The sequence below is a fragment of the Tupaia chinensis genome, unplaced genomic scaffold (assembly GCF_000334495.1).
Source record: "Tupaia chinensis unplaced genomic scaffold, TupChi_1.0 Scaffold145860_1, whole genome shotgun sequence".
Lineage (NCBI taxonomy): Eukaryota > Metazoa > Chordata > Mammalia > Scandentia > Tupaiidae > Tupaia > Tupaia belangeri.
In genome coordinates this window covers 1,174,828-1,180,874 of record NW_006205718.1, presented here as the reverse complement: position 1 = coordinate 1,180,874, position 6,047 = coordinate 1,174,828, and the positions used below count along the sequence as shown (strand labels likewise).

The 6,047-nt window shown below is 36.5% G+C and overlaps 1 protein-coding gene across 2 annotated transcripts in view; it reads right to left on the bottom strand.

The window, feature by feature from the left end:
* The window catches only part of LCLAT1 (lysocardiolipin acyltransferase 1), a 163,602-nt gene that overhangs the window by 84,984 nt on the left and 72,571 nt on the right, over window positions 1-6,047 (bottom strand). The gene's annotated exons all lie outside the window — the stretch shown is intronic.

Here is a 6,047-nt window from a genome sequence, read left to right as displayed (position 1 = left end):
CCCCGCCCTGGGAAGAGGTGATTTCTCACTTTTCCTCTCTCTCCCCTCTCTTCTCTCTCTCTCTCGGTGTCTGCCCCCGGCTCTCTCTCACTGATGAGCACACATGCCCTATAGCAAAAAACAAAACAAAACAAAACAAAAAATCAGACTGAAGACAGAAGCTTCAAACCTCAAGAACTCCCAATGGCCAAAGTTAGAACAACTTCTGCAACAAATACGGATATATTGGTGAGTCTACATTGGGATAATTAAATGATAAATAAATAAGTAAATGTAGAGAAGGAAAAAAAATTATTTACAGAATTACAAACACTGTAAGATAGTTTCCATGCAAGGAGATGGAACTTAATCCTGTCCACTCCCACAGCCCTGGAGTATCTGTTGGCTGTGAACTCACGACACTTGGAGTTCACTTACTCTACCATACTACTTGACTGTAACACTTGATGATTATCAGTAACAACATTTCTAAGAGATAACATTGACATTATTTTCATTGTGGAAGACCATTTTTAATTCTTGACTACACAGTACATCCCTGCCTGGTATTCATTACATAATGGTGTGAAATTCAGAAATGTCTCATTCAAAGCATAAGGAAAATATTTTCTGTAAAATTTATTAAGAAATAAACAGAGGAAGAGCCACCCAGCTTAAAAAAAAAAACATATATAATAAGTTGGACAATTAATTCAATTTTCTCTCAGAATAAGAATGTTGGCTTTCTCTTTAAAAATACCATCATAGCTTATAGACACTTCACTTAGCCACAAAGAAAGGACCACCAGAAAACATTGGACTAGAATTAACTATTGAAATTAAGGTTAACAAACAAGTATAAGGTACATTGGGGTCCAATTTGTTTATCTTTTTACTATTATTACAAAATGTCATTTTAATTCTGGCTCAAAACCGATTGTGTAAGATTTTATTTGTGCTTTTCCACTAAATCAAAGCAAATTTAAAACCTTAAAGCTGGGCTGACCCTATAGCACGACAATTATACACAGTGCACAGGAAGCCAGATCCCACATAACTGAGCATGGCTTAAGTCCTGCCCTGGCTGACTGAAAAACAGATCCCACATAACTGAGCATGGCTGAAGTCCTGGTCTAGCTGACTGAAAATAAAAGCCAAGTACACACATGTGCATACATGTCCAGGATCCTGCCAAGATGGAGAACTGGAGGAAAAGAGAATGTGGTATGACTACATCCCAAGTAGGGGTACTTGTTTTGCTCTCGCTCACTCTTGCTCGCTCGCTCTCTCTCTCTCTCTCTCTGTCTGGTAATTGCATGGCCCTCTGGGAGTTAAAAAAAATAATAAAAACTTTAAAGCTCTCTCCAAATTATTTTACAGATTTCTCTCAAAAGCACTTTGTTGTAAAAGCATATCTTATAGATCTAATTTTAGAATGTACTTATTAATTTAGGTAAAGAAATTCTTAATTTTCAACAAATCTGAAGATACTGAAAGTCCTAGGGGTGAGATGTGCTTTCCCAATTTCCACCTGGGATGCCTAGCAGTCTGAAACAATATAAACCTGACTGGCGTGTTAGAAGTGGTACACTTAACCACGATATTGAGCACGACTAAAGCAGTGCTAAAGGAAATGGGTATCCCTAAATGCCTGTGTCAGGAAAGAACCAGCTCAAATCAATGATTGAAGCTTCTACCTTAAAAACATAAAAAGAAATTAAACATGGAGACACAGAATTAAGGAAATAAAGATAACAGAAATCAGTGAAGCTGAAAATACAAAATGATACAGAGGTGAAAAAAAAGTTAATGAAATTAAAAGGTTGATTATATCAGGGCAAGAGGAAGAAATCAATAAAATTTAAAAAGCTCCAGTCAGATCAATGCAAGACCAGTGAGAAATGAAAGAAAAGATGTCACTACAGACTCTACTTTGATATCTTAGATGGGCATTTTGGTTTGACAATTTAGATGAGAAAATTTCCTGTACAAACTGCAAACAAGAAACAAGAAGAATTAAAGAGTACCATATCAACTAATGAAACTGATGTGGACCAGTGAAGCATATTAAAACAGCACATTTGTGGCCTGGCCAGAGTGGCGCAGCTGTTACACAATGCTCTGCAATGCTAGAAGTCATATGGATGATCAGGTTTTGTTCCAAGTCAACCTACACACTCAGAATGTTTCATGACATGATCCCGGCTGGCGGGGAAAGCTAAGGGTTACAGTGTGAGACCCTAATGAGGTTGCTTGTCTTTGTCTCTTCCTTTAGAGACAGAAATGTGTGAGCATGCGTGCACACACATAAAAGCACATACGACATTAAATGAGAAAACTTAATGCTTCCTGGATCCTGCTAAACATACTTGGCTCCGCAGTTAATTTTAGAATAGGGCATAAATATTCTTTCTTTAAATTTGAGTCAAACTGATACCTATCTGGAGAATGTAAGCTATAGATATCTTGTTATATTAAGTTTGCATTGACCTTTTGGCATTATTTGGTAATAAGATCACTTTACTTGCATTCAAAATGTATTGATGCTTCATATGCTTATTTAAATTTTTAATTTTAGCAGATGAGTGCTAGACTAATGTACTTTCTTGGAAACTATGCAGCCCAGTCCTATATAGTAAATACAAAGTTTTCTAATGAAAGTAGTGAGGACTTGTAGAGGATAGCCATCCACCTGAAGTCAAGGGAGAGAGGCGGCTCCTTTCAGATTTTGAGCATGCATGGATGAACATCTATGCATATCTACCTGGTGTGGTTTTCAAGTCACCCAGGTATAGTATTTGAATCATGCAATTCGCCATGTAGGATTCACTGCCTTAACTACCACCAGCTGGCCCAATTCTATTATGTATTTTTTTTAAGAATTATTTTTTATTTAACTTTATTTATTTATTCATTTTAATTTGACCAAAGGACAGAGTGAGAGTGAGAGAGAAAGAGAGAGAGAGGGAGAAAGTGAGAAACCAAGCCGCCAGATCTGGGACTCAAACTGCAGTCAGCCATGTGGGAGTCCAGTGCCCTTAACCACATGTCACCTGCCGGCCCCATATATTTTAAGTACTATCTTCATAATATTTAACTTACATTGTTTTGATTGCTTTTGTCTGAGTCTTCTTTAGAAATTTCCCTCATACATATGTTAGACCTCTGTCTTCCATTTCAATTTCTTTCCCTCTGTCAATTTTTTCTTCTTTCTTCTCATTTCATGCTCTTTGTTTTCCTGCAAAGCTCTTTACTAATTTTCATTTTACTTTACTTCCTCTTGGGCATCTCGAGATTTATTCTTCACTTTGAAGAGTAAATCTTTGTTTTTTGTATTTTTTTTTTTGCCCTTAAATTTAATTGACTCCCATATCCCAGATTACATTTGTCTTATTTTAAAAATAATTTTATTTAATTTTATTCATCATTTACTTTTTTTTTAATTTGACCAGAGAGAGCAAGAGTGAGAGAGAGAAAGAGAGAAAGCAAGCTGCCAGGTCCAGAACTCAAACCACAGTTAGCCATGTGGGCATCCAGCACCTTAACCACCATGCTACCTGCCAGTCCCTTATCTTATTTTCTTGATCATTTTTGTTTTTCTATTTCTATTTCAAGGTGTTTAGAGGTCTTTTTGTATCCCCAAATGCTCGCTTGATGATCTCTAATTCAGATTAGAGGGTTGCGTTACAGTTCATGTATTTTTCCAATGCTTCTAAATACTGAAGATTGCCTTTACAGATAGGAAATTCTGTAATATACCAGGTATGGTGGTACATGTCTGTAATCTCATCTACTTGGGAGGCTAAAGTAGAAGGATTAGAATTTCAAGGCCAGTCTGGGCAACACGATGAGACCATATCTCTTTTTTAAAAATAAAAATTTATGTTTTTTGTTTGTTTGTTTTTTTGTTTTAATGCGTTTATCTGGCAGATGGGGTAAGGGGAGGTTGTTTCTGGCTCTCTCTCTCTCTCTCTTTTTTTTCTTATAGTACCCTTAATTTCTTTTATTTCCTTGTTTTCTTTCACTGCCACATTTCTAATTCTCTAATGCATCTGATTCTCCCTCAGAAACGATGCTTCTCTGAGGCTGCCACCTTTGGTTCTACTCTCTTTCAAGTCATTTCTCTGTATCATGTGCTATGAAATAATATGTTCCAGCCTATCCTTAGTGTTTTGACATCTAGTTTTAGACTTCTTGTTTATGGGAATGATTCTGTTTGTGCTGCTTCTAAATTGTTCACGCCTCTCTATTCTTCAGACTTCTCTCTCCACTCTTTGCACCAACAGGATTACAAATTGAGAGGGTGAAAAGAATCTTTATGGGATTTATTTCTCTACTAAGGCCATTGAATGGCTATGGTATTCTTTGTCTCCTAGTCATGCTAAAAAGACGAGTGATATGTGGTTTTATTTCCACTTGTATTTTTTTTTAAAAGGGTAAAGAAAGTTAATCAGTTGGCACTGTCCTCAAAAAACCTTTTTAAGAAGGCTTTAAATGGGACCAGCAGTTATTGTAATGGCTATATTGCTGGACTTCCCATGTAGTCGACCATGGTTCACATCCCGGACCAGGTGGCTTAAAACTCACACCGGGTGCATGTGCGTGCATGCCCAAGATCCCGAGAGGAGAATGGAGGGGAAGGGATTGTGGGTGGCCATCCCCCCTGGGTAGTGATTTCTCGCTTTCTGTCTCTCTGTCTCTCTCTGTCTGTCTGGCAAATGCATGCGCCCTATAGCCAAAAAAAAAAAACAAAACAAACAAAAAAAAAAAACAGAAGGCTTTAAACTATGGATTCAATTTACTAGACAAGTAACTATGACTCCATTTTCTTTTTCATTTTTTGGTCAAAGTTTTCGGACTTTGTCAGTTGTATTTTTCTGTGTGATTTGTTGATGTTACAAATATTTTTCAAACTCATTGGCATAATGTTATTCTTAATACCCTATTACTACATTTCATGCAGAATCAGATATCATAAATAAGATGTTAGCATTCTTGTTACTGATATTACGTACCTTTCTCTCTCTCTGTTTTTTTAAAGTTTGTTATTCTATTTATTTCATGAAGGGAAGAGAGCAAGTAAGAGTACAAGAGAGGACAAGCACCTGTGACAGGAGCTCGCCTCCAGCCTTCTTGCCATCCGGGCTCTTGGGTTCTTGTGCAACGAACATGTTTCAGGTTAACCCAGGATCCACATCCCAATCAACCATGTAGTTACAGAGTGGCATGTTACTCCCTATGCGGGGCCTATTTTAATCAACCTTTTTAGGGATGTAGCATATTTTAAAATTCTGAGATCTTTGATTCCTCTCCCATCAAAAGGTTAAGTCTGCACTCCCTCCCCTAGAATCTGTGTCCACCAAGAAGATACATTAGATGTCATGTTATAAGAACTATGAGGCTAGGCCATAAAACACCTTGCAGCTTGTTGCTAGTTCTCTGGAGAATTTTTGCTCTAGGGAAAGCCAGTCATCATATAAGAAATATGACTACTCCAAGACCTCTAGGTTGGAAAAGTGACAAAGAGAAAGACAAAACTATAAGCATGAAAGCAACTAAAATACAAACATACTTAGTAAATCAGCCACAGCCCTTTTTACTAGTCTATTCTGAAGACAGTACATTTGAACTCACAAATCACAAACAAATACACTGACAGAGGCATGGTTTAGATAGTAGCCAGTTCAAATAAGCAATGTTTCATAGGGAAACCACAGAAGTACAGATGGAGATAGTGGGTACTTTATGTACCCATGTGCGATTGAGTGCTTTGTACACATTTATGGACTATTGTACACCCTTACTTCACATTGACTTGTAAGCTGAGAAAGTGGCAATTTAATTTTAACATGTAATGCTAAAATATCCCTATTTCTCTGACACAATGAATATGCTGTATTTCCAACCATTTAAAGTAACTATTTTAATGAACTTTAATATTAAATAAAACCACAATGAAAAGGTCTGTGTGTGTATGTATATGTATATGTGTGTGTATATATATATATATATATATATATATATATGTATATATCTCTTTTTTTATCTCCACTTTTTTTTTATATATA